Genomic DNA, 17,052 nt, shown 5'->3' on the forward strand with positions numbered 1-17,052 from the left:
ACACAGGGCACCTGGGTGGCTAGTCCATTAAGTGTCCGACTTTGGCTCAGGTCATGATCTCATGGTTCATGAGTTCTAGCCCCACAATGGGCTCTCTGCTGTCAGCACAGAGTCTGCTTTGGGTCCTCTGTCCCCCTCTCTTTCTGTCCCTCCTCTCTCCCCCTCTCTCAATAATAAGCAAACATTTAAAAGAAGAATAGCACACAGACAGCTATTTTACAATTTTGAATAAGAAAATTTACCAGAAAGAGGAACAGTGTTATGTGAGTTTTTAAGGGGAAGAATTAATGTGGACAACAGGAAAGGCTTCTTGGTGGCTATGGCAGTAAAAAGATCCTTCAAAATTTGATGTCTCTTTGTCTGAAGGCTATTACTGGGGAAGGTTTGAAAATAGATTAAACAGCACAACTATACAATATTGGGCTGAAATTTAAACATATCTAGGATCTTAGAAATTAGAAATAGCCCTATGGAAAAAAATAAACAAACAAAAGAAGTGTATAGAAGTGTTCTATACCATGGAGCAGATTGGAAGGAACTTACTCTCCCAGGCAAACACAACTCCTCACATATTTCCCCTCTGCTTTTCCATACCACTGGCCACAGAGGACACAGTTCCCCAACACATCTGCCTGTAAGCCCCTTCCCTGTACAGCAGGACTAAGTATTTATTCTTCTCACTATGTTGAACATTCTTCAAGGTTATGGGTATGCTTCTCACTATTGCAGTCCTGGCATAAAAATAGAACTGGGTACAGAACTGGCACTCAAAACATTTTAGATGAATAAATGAAGTACTGTGCACATAAAACAAATGGTGAATTGGCTAAAGGAATCAGGAATCACTGCGAACGAAGGTAGAACAGGGAATTATGATCTGTGTTTACTCTAAATTTAAGACTTGCTCTTTTCTGGCCCTAGACTTGGTATTGTTGGACCTCAGGATCAAGGTCATCCTCCATGTCAGGGGAAACTCCAGTGCCTTCAGGACTGGAAATGACAAAGGAGAAAGGATTGGGCATGTGGCCCTTGGCTTCATGCACCAATAGCTGGCAATCTAAGTATCATGGTCTTAAGACTCTTCTTAGGTATTCCCTGAAAAGCCTGGTAGGAGAACACTAAAGCTAAATAACAAGTTACAGGAGACTGTTGGAAAGAATAATTCAAGCACAAAATGCACTGTAGACTTGAAAGAAAAAATAAGTCAAGGGACAAGGTGTTCATAACAGTGAGAGAAAACAGAACTTAATGATTCCGATTTATGTTCTTCATCTTCATGATCGGGAAGAGTAAATGTTTGCTGAAGAGTGTACACATAGTGACATAACTGAGGTGGAGAACAACTATTTGTCTCACGTGATAGCTTTGCACACTATACTAAGAGCTTTCTTAGCTTTAAAATCTTTTTTTAATCACTGTTTATGGTAGATGTTTGTTTTCATCATCTCCAGGTATTAGTGGCCAAAAAGAAAAAAAACATTTGGATTATATACTTCTGAAAATATACCCTTGGTCATATCTATTTACAGATACTTGGTATTCTTGAGGTCCTGACAAAGTCCTCTCTTTCACGTGCTTTGTAAAGTTAGGTCAGATTTAATTTAAGCTCTACTTCTTAGTACTGAAGACATTTGTTATCTCTTTGTCATGCAGAATGTTAACTTGGACCAATCCTCCTTCTGGGCAAGTAGTTGGGATATTTTTTTCTGTATTCCATTGGTCTATTATTAGGATTATTCATACTTTTGGAAAAATTGTAGTAACACTTATTTTTAAAAGACACAAAAGATAGATGTGAAGTATAAATTGAAACATAAGAAAACAAGTACCTTAGTTCATTGGACAAACTTGGATGAAACGATTAGTATGCTCACAGCAACAAATACATTTCTAGACAATTGTATATGGTGTGGCCTCTCCGACCCAGCCATCAGGAGGGAATTCTATTTTGAGTTGGTTTCCTAAGAGGAAACTGTGTAGTTCTGAACCATTCACCTTTATTCACCCTACTCCTCATATCCAATGTCATGATTTGCAAACAGGTAGCCATGGTTAGAAATTAGGGGATCTGTGTTTATGAAAAAGTTCCTGCTATAAATATACTATATCAGCCACCATTTGACAAGTCTTAAAGTGACTAGCCACCCCTTTTGAACTGAGATTTTTACTTTTACTCATTAACAATGAGTGAATGCTTTCTATATGACAGGCACTCCTCAAATTGGGTTTCTGCCACACACACACACACACACACACACACACACACACACACACGGACAAAGGCACAGAGTAGGTTGGAAGGATATCTCTTCCAGAGAAAGTGAAGGAAAGAATTCCCAGGCTCTGTGTACAACACACATATGTCTATTAAAATAGCAGCATACATACAATAAAAGACACAAGATCTTATTAAGAGACAAAGATTACATAAATCGGACATACTGAATTCCTGTATCTAATTAATGTAACTTACCTAGAGTTGCACACATCAGCCTAGTTTCTGAATTGTGTCTATTTTCAAATTTCTCAGGGCTATTGCCTCTCCTACCCTTTTACCATTCCTGAAACTGCATCAGACAACCCCCTCCCAAGCTGGCCCTCTTGAGCCTCTTCACACTGATCTAGTCATTTTTTGTCCATAGTAGTTATTATCTCCTGATATAGTATTCATTGTGTTATTTATTTTTTGCCTCCCTCTTCTAAACTCAAAGCTTCACAGGGGCAGGGATTCCTGTTTTGTTCATTGATGTATTCTAAATGCCTAAAGCAATGCCTGAACAACAGTGAGATTTGATAAATATTTGGTAAATCAGTGAGTAAACAAATAAGTGAGAAAACAAAAATAGGGTCCATGAAGTATTCCTCTTAATATTTCTAGACCTAGCACAGTGTCTGACATGTACACAGTGGCTACACAATTATTGTTGATAGTATAATTAAATGAATGAATGAATGGGCAGATGAAGAAATATACCTGTGCTTCTAACAAACTGGCTATTGATGGAAGGTTCCAACTACCCCTTTCTTGGACTTCAGATGGCAGTCACAAGTTCCAGGGTGACCTGTATTTCTGACCTACTGGCTATGAAATCAGAGTTTCCCAGGACTCCCACCTTGGGTACAATTAATTTGTTAGAGTAGCTAGCTCACAGATCTCAGAGAAATGTTTTACTTACTAGGTCACTAGTTTACTATCAGGGATGTACTCAGGAACAGCCAGATAGAAAAGATGCATAAGGCAAGGTATGGGGAAAGGTCTTGGAGCATCCATGCCTTCCCTGCGTCTCCACATTGTCACAACACAAAAGCTCTCCAAACCGTATCTTTTTGAGTTTTTATGGGGACTTTCTTTCATAGGTATGACTCATTAAATCATTGGTCATTGGTGACCGATTCAACTTCCAACTCCTCTGCTCTCCCTACATCCCCCTAGAAACTGGGGTACAGGGTAGTCTAAGTTCCAACTTCCAATCATCTAATCATGTGGTTGATTCCCTGGAAACTAGCTCCCATCCTTAGGTTACCACTGAGCTTTCCAAAAGTTACCTCATTAACCTAACAAAAGACACCCTGCCATTCTTACCTCAGAAAATTCCAAGTGTTTAAGGAGCACTGACCAGAATGTAGTTGAAGACCAAATATATATTTCTTACTATAAATCACAATAGCACACCCCCAAACAAAGAAGACACTGCTATAGCCTTAGAGGAGACAGTTTTCCTTCCTTCAGAGAAGAGCTATTTGAATGTTTTGCTTTTGATCAACATTCATTCACAGTTCATGTTTGGATTATTGGAGATAATTTTGTTAGTTTCAGAATACTATTTCCAGCATGAAGATTTTTGAGTAAGGGTAGAAAAAAATCTACACAAGACTTTTTTTATTACTTCTGTTAATTTAAAAACTTATTTATGTAAGATGCTTAGGAGGGGAAGAATTAGCATAAATATGAGAGAAAAGGATATGGAAAGATCAGCAAGGAGAGAAGCAGAGATTAACAAAGGAACTCTATCCAAATAGAATACAGGTTTCAAAATGTATAAAACTTCCGAATCCTTTCACACACTAAAACAAAAACTTGGGTTAAGCTCTGTTACTGTATCATTCTAAGCATAAGAAGAGGAAAATGCTAAAACTAGTCTGTAAAACAGATACTCATTCCTGCCCAAGACCGTAGAGGTTTGTTACTTACTAAGCTGTGATGACACCAATTTTATTGGTGTCAGATGCTGTACTTTCTACAGTACTGGTCCCTTGGATAATCAAATTCAAACTAACATATTAAATGAGCCCAGCATTAATCACCAGAAGAAGTCCAGAGGTGAATTACTGACGAGGGGGCTTAAATGAAGGGGGAGACTTGAAGACTACAGCGGGCAGGGCATATAAATAAAGGAAGGATAATTACATTCTATTTTAAGCAAAGATCATGGAAATCTCTGTTTGAATTCTGGCAAAAATCAATTAGTCTACAACTGGAATTTTTTTTCTGTCAGACAATACCAAGCCAAGGGGAAATCATTACATTTGACATCACTAATAAAACAGATAGGTTTTCAATTAATATTTAGTGTTCTCTGAAGAAAAGAACCTCAGAAAATCATCAATAGATAAACTTACACTTCTCCCATATACAGATTTCTCTCTGGTGTCACAGGAGAGAAAATTTCAAGGGAAATAATTAAAAAGAGAGACAATAGGTAGGCATATTAATGGAGACATGGTTAGTATTACCAGGGAGAGAGTGATTTGAGAGCTACGTGGCCCAGGTTTGAACTCTACTTTATCACTCACTGTCAGACCTCAAATTACTTAAACTCTTTGAGTCTCTGTTGTCTCAAGTTTAAAAACTTACCAATTGATTTCACAGTGTTTGCTTCCGAGAAAATTTGTGATTAGTTAATAATAAAAAGTTTTTGTAAACTCCAGTTATAATCCATGGCAGGGAATAAGTACTTGACATTTCATAGCTGAGGATGAGGATGAGGGTGGCAATGAACTGTTTTTAACACAGTACCGTAACAATAACTTTTATTCATTAGATTGTCATTTAATATTCCCACACAGATGAATCTGCACTCCCCCCTCACCCTGCACTCCCCCACACCCCTCTGGCAGGAGCAGAATGTGGCCCACCTCTCTGTATGGCTTCTGACAAGATGTCTACCCCTCCCTTCCCAGCAACCCAGTCCTGACCGCCTTGTGACGGACACCACCAAGATCACTGCTTCTGTACCTGTTTGTACTCAGTCCCCAAATGAAACCCACAACCTCCAGGTTACCCCTCTACCTCCATCTCTAATTCCCTAGACATTCTTCATGCCTCATCTCTCATTTCTACCTAACTCCAAAACCCAGTCATGCTTCCCTCTGATATTCATGGCCAGCCATAGGCAACATTCCCTATATTCTCTGGCTTTCTTCTGTATTTCTCTTCTAACATCCTTCTCCACTGAATCCTGACTTTCCTGACAGCCCTACAGTATCCGTTTTGTCCTTCACTCCCCTCCTGTCACCAGGACTGTGCACTCCTTGCTGCCTCTAGAACATAATCTTTCTTTCCACTCTAAAAACAAAAGCAAAACAAAACAAACTTCGAATTGCCTGTAGTCAAACTATATCACCCCCATTCACCCCCATTTCTCCTTGTTACAACCATTTATCATTGCCCAACTGTCACTCATGCTTATTCCTTGAAGATTTTAGCTCCCGGCTGACCATCACTTTTGCAACAACATACCTGGGACAGTCCTTAGTGGTTTAAATTTTCATGTAGATGATTATTCTAAAATCCACACTCTTAATTCTTTAATTCTCTAAAAGGAGTTTATTTTCCACCCTACCAGAGCCATAATTCATTCTCATTTCCCAGACCTTGCCATTACCAAAACCTACAACCTCCTCAGACCTCATTTTCAAGTGCCCCACTCTCCACTACCTATCTCTCCAGCTCCTTCCATCTAGGGCACAACTCCCACAATTTGTCAACACCATCAGTACTTAGAAATCCATTCTTCCTGCCTATTTTTTGCTCCCCTTTATTTACTTCAACGTTTTACTTCCTTCTCTAATCAGTTGAAATATCATAATCCAAATTATAATGACCCCTTGCATCTGCTTCACATCTTTTGTCCCTCAAGTTGCTTGCCTCAAGTTGCTTTGTTAAATCCAGTGCTTTTGCTCTTCTGCAGGTGAAAAAGGGCCTGACAAAAATACAGGCACGCTGGCTAGTCTCACTTCCAACTGGCATCCACCAATGACAACCCTTCGACATTTCTCACCCACAACTGTTTTGTAAGTTAACCTCTTCTAAAACCCCCAACCCCTCCTCTCCAATATTTATGTTCAGCTGATGACCTTGCTTTTCTTTCAGCAAGAGAACCGAAAAGACCAAGTGGGATTTCTACAATTCCCACAACACACCCATTGCTCACGTATTTCCGTGCCTTGCCTTCCTTCCAGTTGGATGGCTGCAGTGTCTAAAACCCAGCTAAGTCCTCAACATTCCACTGCTCCGTAGATCTCAGCCTCTCTCACCTACCCAAAGACATCACTCCAACGATTCTCCTCTTTCCTGTATCACCAGTTTCCCTTCGCTAGAGCAACACTCCAGTAAGCACACAGACCTATTGGAATTTCTACAAAACAACAACAACAACAACAACAACAACAAAACAAAAAACAAAAAAACAAAAAAAAAACTTTCTTAACTACAAACCACCTTTCATTTACCATATCATTTCTATGATTTTTTTTTTAATTTTTAAAATGTTTTTATTTTTGAGACAGAGATACAGCATGAATGGGGGAGGAACAGAGAGAGGGAAGGAGACACAGAATCCGAAGCAGGCTCCAGGCTCTGAGCGGTCAGCACAGAGCCTGACGCAGGCCTCAAACTCACAAACCATGAGATCATAACCTGAGCCAAAGTCAGACACTTAACTGACTGAGCCACTCTATGATACTTTTAAAAGAATAAATTTATCATCAGTTGTCTCTATTCACTATATCTATTCTGCATCTCTCTTGTCTCTCAAAAAAAGAAGTCTGATTGAATCAGGGGTTTGTCTTCCCCCTCAAAGCACCACTAAAACTTTCAAAGTCCGCAATAACCTCTTATTGGTAAACTCAAAGATCACTTTTTAATATTCCTCCCACTTGACTTATCATCAGGATGCCCTATTTCAGCAAATAGTAACTCCCTCTTCTAACGACTCAGAAAAAAAAAAATAGAGCTATCCATGTGTTTGTATCCCTCATACCCATATCCAATCCATCATTAAATCCTGCCCGCAGTTCTTTCAAAAGATCTGTGGAATGGAACTCGGCACATCCACAGCAATCATGGAGTCCACGCTGTCACCATCATCCATGGCTGGATAGATGACATGACTTGCTGACTGTCTCCCTGCTTCTGTCTTTGTCTTCTACAGTGTTTTCTGGAAAGCCAGGAAATTGACCTTAGTAAAATTTAATCTCCACCCCCCCATAAAGTCATCTCTTCCAGCAGATGTCAAACTCTTGTCTGCAGTTCAAATCCAGACAGAAGACTGCAACACACAAGCCAAATACAGTTTTCCCACTTTTAAGGGGAAGCAGGCGCGTACGTGGAGGAAGAGGAAGAAGAAAAGGGAGGAGGAGGAAGAAGAGGAGGAAAATGGAGGAAAGGCAGAAGGAACAGAAGAAGGAGCCTATATGGCAGAGATTTTATGCATCCTGCAAAGCCTAAAATATTTACTCTCTGGTTCTTTATCCACTATCCCCTGACCTGCACAAGCTGTCGCTCTCTAATCTCTAAGTCTTTGACTTCCTCTACTTTAACCATATTAATATTCTTGTTCTTTTTTTCCCCCCAATATTCCAAACATCCTTCTGCCTCAAGGCTTCTGCACTAACTATTCCTGATTCTGTGCCTTCCCCGGCTATCCACAGATGGGCATCTCTACCTACTTCTGATCTTTGTTCAAATGCCATGTTCTCAATGAGACCTTTATTGGCTGCACCCCCCCACCCCTTTTTAATATTTATTTATTTTGAGGGGGTGGAGGAGTCAAAGAGAGAAGGAAAGAGAGAATCCTAGAACTGCAGTACTTCTCCTCCGGAGCGCTGCCTACATTCCTTCCCTGCTTCATCTTTCTCTGGAGCGCTTACTGCTGCAGGGCCTGGGGACACTCAGGAAATAGGCGAACCACCCCAGATCTGGGGGTTCTGGGCTTCAGAAGAAAGAACTCGTACACAAAGTTCGTCTCGGGAGCCACAAGGCAGACAGCTCTCAGCACCACTTGCCAGGCTCTTAAAAGTTTATAGAGAAGCTTTAAAAAATTCCAGTCAGGTACTCAGTTCAGATGGTCTCAACAATGCCTTGTTGTCTAGAAGCTATCCCTGTCCTTGAAACACACCTCTGAGCACATGGGAAGTGGAGGACTCTGACGGCCCAGGTCCTGCTCTCAGGCCAACTGGTAGTCACATCTTCTTGAAGACCTCCTCCAGTGATCACTATTTAGCATATCATATACTTAACTCAGGTTTTACTGACTGTCTACACCCAACTTTAATGTGAGATCCATGCAAACAGCAATATACATTCACCTTATTCACAGCAATGTACCCAGCATATATGACTGTGTCTGGCCCAAAGTAAGCACTCAAAAAAATACTTGTTGATCCAAAGAAATAATATAATGTGAACTCTGCTAGGGTTTGGTCATATGAATACGCATCTTCTCTGCAGTCTTGTGGCTACTGTTCAACTGTGAAAATGCCAAAGTTTCCTTCTGATTTGCAATATTTTTTGGTCAGTTGTTGTTACCATCACAACACTGACTTACTATTTACCTAAGCCAAACCCAGTGTTAAGTGGCAAGCATCCTCAGCAGGGATATACAAGAGTAGAATATTTTATTACGTCTTTAAGCAACTGCTTCATTTTGCTAATCTTCTCACAGTAAAATGCCCCTTTTCTAGTCACACACATCTGCCCTTCTCTCCCTCTCCCTCTTCCCCTCTTTTTCTTCATACCAAAATATTTATGAGAGAATGAAAGCATTAGGTAGAAAAAAAGATAAGGCACTTTATATTCTCAATTAAAGGTTAATTCAATCAATCAATAAGATAGATTTATAAATTAGGAAATAACCATAAATTAATGAAAGAATGGATAAAAGATCAGAAAAGTGAGTAGGAAGGCCACTCCCATTGAAAGATGGGATGGCCCTCACTAATCACCCCGTGTAAAGGTGCTGGCATGGATCTTAATGGTGGGATATGGGGCTTGAAAAGGAAGTCTGTGAGTCCATCATGGAAAGCTTGATGCTCATGCTGGCGAAGTAAAAACTGCTATTTTCATTCATGACCATCAATTCTAGAACTATAGATATAAATAAAAGACTATAAATCAGCCTTAATTTGTCCTTACTTCTGTAAGCACATCAAAGCACATATTCTACTGATGAATTCCTAGAAATACCTTTGCCCATGAATTTCAGGACAATGAACCATCAACTGATCTCAGACATCTGAGACACCTTTCCATTCAAATTCCCACAAATTAATTCTACTACTTTCCATTCCTGTGAAGCAACAGTCTCCTGGACTTCTCTGGCTACATTCTCTTCTTCTTTCTCTGGATGATTCTGACTTTTGTCCAGTCATGTCAGAAGCCATAACCGTCAGTAACAGTCATCAGGAAACAGATAAAAAGCCAAAATTAGGTAATTTGAGGTGAATTCAGTAAAGGCAATTTTCAAAGACATGGGCAAGATGCAGGGGGGGAAATGCAATGATGTAGTGCCCCAGGGTTGTTGAGATCAGCGTGCTACTCTTAGACAAGGGACAAGAGTGATAATAGAGCACAGAGACAGTCCTCTATGGAGAGGGCCACCCAGGAGAAATTGTAGCCTTCAACAGAGGGCAGAGTTTACCCACACATAGCCTGCAGGAACTTCCTCCCAATCTCCTAATCTCTTGTTGGTGTGTCCTATTGACAAAATACAACTAGAATCACAGGACAGGGAAGAGTGCCAACAGAGTCTATGCAGCTCCCTCTCCCCAGACATAGAACAGGAAAGAGAAGCGTGGGGAGGCATCTGGAGCATTAAATGCCATCACTGGTTAATTGTAATCTCTGTGCCAATTCAATACTTTTCACAGACAGTTCCCAGATCCATTGAAATGCTGGGGGTCACAGAGAAAGAACAAGTATGCGAAAGAGACAACATACCACTTTCAGTGCATATTGCAAAAGACATTTAATACGTGGGATCAGACTCATTCCAGGTAAATTCCTAGGAGGATTCCTGTAATTTTCCCAGGTTAAAAGTTAACCATGACTTATGTTCAGAAATTTGTCAGACAGCATGACTAACAGGGTGTAAGAATCTTTATTAAATAAACCTCCTTCTTTGCATCTAAAACGCAAACGCAGTGGGTTTCTGAACTGGAATGACAGCTCCCTCTGTTCGTTTGCTCTTTCCAACCTTGCTCTGTCCCTGTTCCCATTCCAGGTCACTGTTCAGCGTACTAATGCCAAGCCCGCTTTTACCCAAAGTGCCCGTTTCGTATGCTGTCATATATACACAGCCGGTTGGATCTCAGCCAGTGGAATTAAATGAAATGGTTTTCTGTCAGACTGAATACTAATTATGTCTTCATGCCAACGCTAGGTCTGCATAATGACATCATTTGCAAGTAGGCTGGAGACTGAAGCTCAGATAAAGTTTGCTCTGATATTTATGGATTCGGGCAAGTGGTGCTATGCTGTTTCGTCTACTTGTTTTGTGTTGGTTTCTTTGTTTGATAGATTTGGCTTTGAAAATGCAAGGTCTTCTCTGGGCAACACTGTGGATTAAGGAAAGGCTTCGTTGCCTAAGTCAGCTGTTCTCCCATTTAAAGCCTTCAAACCCACAACTCCATTCCCCGGGGAAGCCTTCAGGACACTAACTTTTTGTATTGCCAAGAGCCTAACATCCCCTTCATGCCACTCACATATGCCTGGCATGAGAAAATATCTGATTTGCTGAGGCAGTGTAGTTTACATCTGTTGGTGATTCTCAAATTTTCCCATTTTGTGCACTGTCTGAACCTTGATCTCATCAGCCTATCAGAAATAATATCCTTCATCCTTCAAAAGAGGTTTACACATCTCGTCGCATTCACTGTGTTCAATTAACTAAGTTACTAATAATTCCATGCTATGATTATAAGGGGAAGAACCTTTTCAAAGCCCTCAATTTTCTCTCAGTTGGCATTGTAAGTTTTGCTATAGCAGTAACTTTACTCATGGGAGTAAAAAGACAAGGAACAAATTAATGTTATGGGAGGCCCACTGGGAACAAAAGTTTAGGTCAGGGAAAAATATATGTTATCTATTCAATTCAACACACCCATAACACAGTCTTTGAGTTTAAAGCATCTTGCTACGTATATAAAGCATAGACTAATGTATGTGAATCCTAGATCTCAACATCTCATAATTATATGGAACTATGGAAAGAGAATCAGGCAATTTATCAAAAGATGCCACTTTTAGGTCAATCTGTACTGAACTAAAGAAGTCTGTAGTCTTGGAAAAGCATTTAATTCTTCTGGCCACTGAGTGATGAGACTATAATAATTGAAAACAGGTTTATAGAGGCATTAAAATTATCCTCTCCTCTCAGACTATAATATGTTTGAATTGAAATAATTCTTTTAAATTCTAAAAAATTTAATGTTATCCAAACACAATTGCTTTCTATTGCTGTCAGAGAGTAGCCGTTATCTCTGAACTTTATAACATGTTCCACTGATTTTTAGAGTGCCAGTAACAAGTTAGAAACTCAAGACACTGGTGATTCTTTAACTTAAATATTTGGTCTACAATTAGAAAATTCTTTTTCCCAAATGAGGGATCCATACTGCTTATTCTCTCACAAATGTCCTAGATACAGCCTATATCTATATTTAACTGAAAGGACACTTATATTCCTTCTTTCTTTATGATGTTGAAGCAGGCAAAAAGCATAGTAAACAAGGAAATGTCAACAAGGTTCAAGGCTGTGAGATATAAAGTCTGAAAACACTGAGGTCAAATCTCCAGACCAGTGCCCAGGGCAACTCAGTTGCAATCCACCACTGACTCTTTTGTCAAAAATTTCTTTCTTTTATTTGCTTTTACCTCTATAGTTATAAGGCATGACTCGGGATGACTGGCCTGGAGTTGAGAAGCCTTGAACCTTTTAAAATTCACATTCTGATCCACTGAGGGGAAAAGGATCATTTTCATCTGTCCAAGACTTTTGTAGGTGGGTTGGATAATAATCCATCATGAGAGTGATCATTAGAAGATTTTTTTTATTATACCAGTCAGTATATAATGTACACTTGATTTGGCATAACCAAACTTTCCTTGTACTTCAGAGTTTTAATCACTTAATTCACAAGGACTTTTGTGAAAGAGGGGCCTAGACGTTGGCCAGAGCTAATAAGCTTATTAAACTTTGTGTGAAGATGGAATATACAATTGTTTTACTTTGGTGTCCATGCCAAGAAAGGAATTTTTTAAAAGCTAAAATATCTTCAAGAGAGAGCTGGCCGACTAATAAGTGAGGTCAAATGAGCAATGGCTTATTATCAATGACAACCTGAAGACATAACCACCACCTTCAAATACTTCAAGATCCAACAAATAGAAATATAAAAGTCATGTTAGAAAAGTCCTCCTGATCCTTTGTGCTTACGATGGCATGAACTTGTTAAGGAAATATATTTCCTTGCCACCTTGCTCCAAAAAGAATTTAAGGTGGTATTCAAGGTAATTGCAGGCGAGAATACATAGGAGATAGAAGACTTTATGATCACATGTCAGGGTATTATAGAAGGGGCTTCCATGTAGGAGGTTGAACTAACTAATTCGGAAGAGTCACTGAGTCTCCAAGTTAAAACTGTGTTAACCTCTGGACCAGCTAACTTATCCAAATGCAGAAAACCTTTCTTCAGTAATTTTGATCAAAGATAACCACTAGATTTTATTGTTTGCTATCACCTTTCCTGGCAGAATCTCCCGGGTGGTCTATTCTCCTGAGGGAGAATCAGTTGTGATAAAGTTCTTTAAACTGAGCCAAAATCTACCACTATTTAACTTCTCTTCACTACTCCAAGCTTTAGAACCTCTGCAACGGCACAGGTGAAACCTATTCTTTTTGAAACTCAGCCCTTTCAGGAACTGGAGATGGCTATTACGCCCTGGGTACTCTTCTCTTGCACCGCAGATCAGAGTTTATTTAGGCTTTGAACTCAAATGGAGTTGGGTCTGAATCCTGTACTCACAACAAAATGGTTTTTCCATCCAGACAAGTTACTTAAATGCTCTGAGCTTCCTCAGTTTGAAATGGGAAAAGAATATGTACCTAAACATTTTTATCGTAAACATTTTTTTAAGTGATATTGAAAAAAAGGACAATGGGGCATCTGGGTCCCTCAGTCGGTTAAGCATCCAACTCTTGATTTTGGCTCAAGCGGTGATCTCACGGTTCAGTTCTTGAGTTCCAGCCCCACTAGGTCTCTGACTTGACAGCAGGGGGCCTGCTTGGGCTTCTCTCTCTTTCACTCTCTCTGCCCCTTACCCCCTCAAAGTAAATAATTTTTTTAAGTACAATAAATAGGCATAATACTTGGTGCATATTATATGTTCAATAAAGTCCCTCTCACATCCTCTCTGTCCCCAGATATCTTTTTCCTTAAATGACCTATATTCTAAATTCCTTATTATCATGTCGCAAACCATCGCTCTAATTCTAAATTATAAAGGACATCACAATTTTTTATAGATGAGATATAGACATTGATAGCAGTGGTTTTCAAACCTATGTTAAGTCAACACCTTTTTATTAATAAATATTTTGGAATGCTCGCTTCACAGTCCTTGAAATGCATGAGTAGAAAATTAATCTAACTGTAAAAAATGATGTTAAATAAAGAATATTGGAATATATCTGCATTCAGCACCCTCAAGCCCCAAACCATGGACCTGTCCATTGTAACTGCTACAGCCACAACGTGACCAAGCCGCCCATGGTGGAGGGTGGCTAAGTGCCAAGTGGCATTAAGGTTAGAACTCAGAGTTAGCCTGAACCCTGTGAAGCCCTGATGATGACCGTGGCCACACCAGAGGCGATGAAATGTGTGTGCACATCTGAACCCTGTAGACCTTTGTCACCTCTGACTCCTTTTGCCCAAAGCAACTCATATCTGACCCCCAGCACAGAAAAAAGCATGGTTAGGAGGAACAAAGATTTGTCTGAAGCAACAGTACAGTAAAACTGCAGGCTGACCTTGCTCTTGGCATTCAAACCAGATTTGAGGAGAACCAACCCAATGCCAGCACGATGCTAAACACCTCAGGGCATAACTGGCACTCCTTGACCCCAGAAGACCATTTCAGGTCTTCTGTAACTAGAACGATGCTTCTGTGGGGCAGGGCCCTGAGACGGTGCAGCCCCCGAAGAGCATGGAGAGCCTGGAACCCAAGGGGGGGTACCCACCCTGTCCCTTTCTTTCCCCTGGCAAGTCCCGCAGCACAATGACCAACTCAGACAGCTTTGGAACAACAGAGACTTGGCTTCCAGGTCCTTCTCCTGGTTCTGCAGTTTGGCAGGCTCCCTAAAAACTCCCCTCACAGAGGACTATTTGCATCCTGTGCTAGAGAAGAGTCCAGAAAATAGCCCTCCAGTGAAGCCCAAGCAGAATTATACCCAGAAGGCCCAACCTGTCCATCCTCTGCTGCTGACTGGCATCTACCTGGTACCCTCCCTGGAGCCACACTTTGCCCAGGTGCCCCAGCCTCCCATGAGTAGTAAGAGCAGCACACTCTACCTTGCACCCGCCAAGGAAGGCAGGCATACATCTCCTCAGGGAACCTGTGCCAAGATGGTTACCCTTGATGAGAAGGGAAACCAAACTGGATCTCGAAGGCCTGAGTTCACCTTCAGCGAGCCCCTAGAATATGACTTAATGTCCCCAGTAGAGAAGAAACTCGAAACATTAGCCAACCATACCTCCTACAAAATCTATTTCTCTTCCATACCTGAAAACAAAGAGAAGAGCTTCTAAAGAGACATCCCACACCTCTCTGAGGCCAAAGCTCATCTCCCAGCGAGAGAAAGCGCATCCACGGCAAGGAATCATGTAGTAATTCCCACAGCCTCAAACCCCCTCAGGCAAGTGGGTGAAGACCAGAGACCTTCCAGGCTCACAAAGCCTTGGGAGGATGGTTTCCACGAAGACCACAATGCAAGCGAGAGAGAGAAGGCCCCGTCCAGAGCCTGTCAAGCAACTGTGGCAGGACCAAGTCAGCCTTTTCCTCTCTCGACGACATTCCTGCAAGTCTAAGGAGCAAAGCAGACTGGGCCTTGTAGGTGGAGCCCAGGAGGGCTACCTGGATGGCCTGTCCACCTGTCCAGTCAACACCCAGGCAGAGGACGCTGGAAGGAAAACCACTCCTGAGCACAGGAGCCATGTGGACGGGCCAGTTTCCCATCCAGGGTCTGAGGGGAGAAGCGGCACCTCGGTCACTCTCCTATGGTTCAGACCCCAGGGAGAGGGGCCACCCCACCGGAGGTTTCCAGACGGAGCAGCAGGAGCAAGGGAGCCGAGACCCCCGAGTGTGGGCAGCTTCAGCGAAAGCCACCACTACAGGCCCAACAGGGCCACCCGTCCCAACTCCCAATACCTTGGGAGATGACTTCGAGGACACAAATGCCAATATCTGGGTTTCTGAATTCACTGAATCCCTAGACAGTGAGGAGCGGCAATTTAAAAAGGAAGAGCCAAGGGGCGCCTGGGTGGCTCAGTCAGCCTGTATGGGACCTTCTCTCAGGTCATGAGCTCTCGGTTTGTGAGTTCGAGCCCCACAGTGGGCCCTGTGCTGACAGTTCAGAGCCTGAAACCGGGTTCTGTGACTCCCTCTCTCTTTGCCCCTCCCCCGCCTGTGCTCTGTCTCTCAAAAATAAACACTGGGGAAAAAATACCTCTTAATTTAAAAAAAAAAAAAAAAAAGGAGGTGGGGAGCCAAAGCTGCAAGAGGTTTCCTGACAGGCACATGATGAAGAGCTGACGAGGGTGCGGACGCCAGCCACCCGACCCCGGGCGACGACACTCACCAGCTCCGCAGCCTGAGCACCTCCGGCGCTTCGGCCAGGACAAGCCGGCCCTGCGGCAGGACGACAGGCCCTCCACTCAAGCGGCCCATGCTGACGAGAACACAGTCCTGGGTTCTGGAAGCTCCCTACTTGGCAAAAACAACCCGGAGCGGGGGAGCTGGTATTTCCCAGCACACCCTGCGGGAGCGGCACCACGTGACCCCAGGCGAGGGATGCCCCAGCCCCCCACGACGCCCACCCCCACCCCCACCCCCAGGGTCCTCGCTGAGCCTGCCCTCCATCCCCCTCCCTGACTGCCCCCCCCAGCAGAAGAAGCGCTCCTACCTGGAGCCTGAGAAGCCGAAGGAGATGGGGGTCTCAGGGGAGGCTGAGTCAGAGCCCCTGGGCGTGCAGAGGAAGGGGCTGTGCTTTCCAGAGGGGCCGAGCCCCTCCTGGACCGCCGGGGTGCCTGGTGCCTGACATCCTGGCCAAGTACCTTTCTTTTCTTTTCTTTTTTTTTTAACGTTTATTCATTTTTGAGAGACTGACCTTGAGTAGGGGATAAGCAGAGAGAGGGAGACACAGAATCCAAAGCAGCCCCCAGGCTCTGAGCTGTCAGCACAGAGCCCAGTGTGGCTCGAACTCTCAAATTGTGAGATCATGACCTGAGCTGAAGTCCCAAGCTTAACCAACTGAGCCACCCAGGTGCCCCATGGCCAACTACCTTTCTGAGGAACAACCCTGATTACCAGCATTTTGGGAAAACGAAGTCAACACTCCTCACTGAGTAGCAGAAGCTGGACAACAGGATCCCTCTGGGCCCAGAGCAAGTCACGGGTCTGCAGGAGGGTCTTCCCTTGGATTTTCATTCCTAAGGCCTGGGCCCTGGCTCCGCCCCCAAAGTTTGCCAGTGAACTAACTCCTGGTGGGGGGTGTG

The 17,052-nt window shown here is 42.5% G+C and overlaps 1 pseudogene; it reads left to right on the forward strand.

The window, feature by feature from the left end:
* Positions 1-14,127: 14,127 nt before the first annotated feature.
* LOC115274547 lies at positions 14,128-16,595 on the forward strand (annotated as a pseudogene).
* Positions 16,596-17,052: the final 457 nt, after the last annotated feature.

Source organism: Suricata suricatta, chromosome 2, assembly GCF_006229205.1.
Source record: "Suricata suricatta isolate VVHF042 chromosome 2, meerkat_22Aug2017_6uvM2_HiC, whole genome shotgun sequence".
Classification (NCBI taxonomy): Eukaryota; Metazoa; Chordata; class Mammalia; order Carnivora; family Herpestidae; genus Suricata; species Suricata suricatta.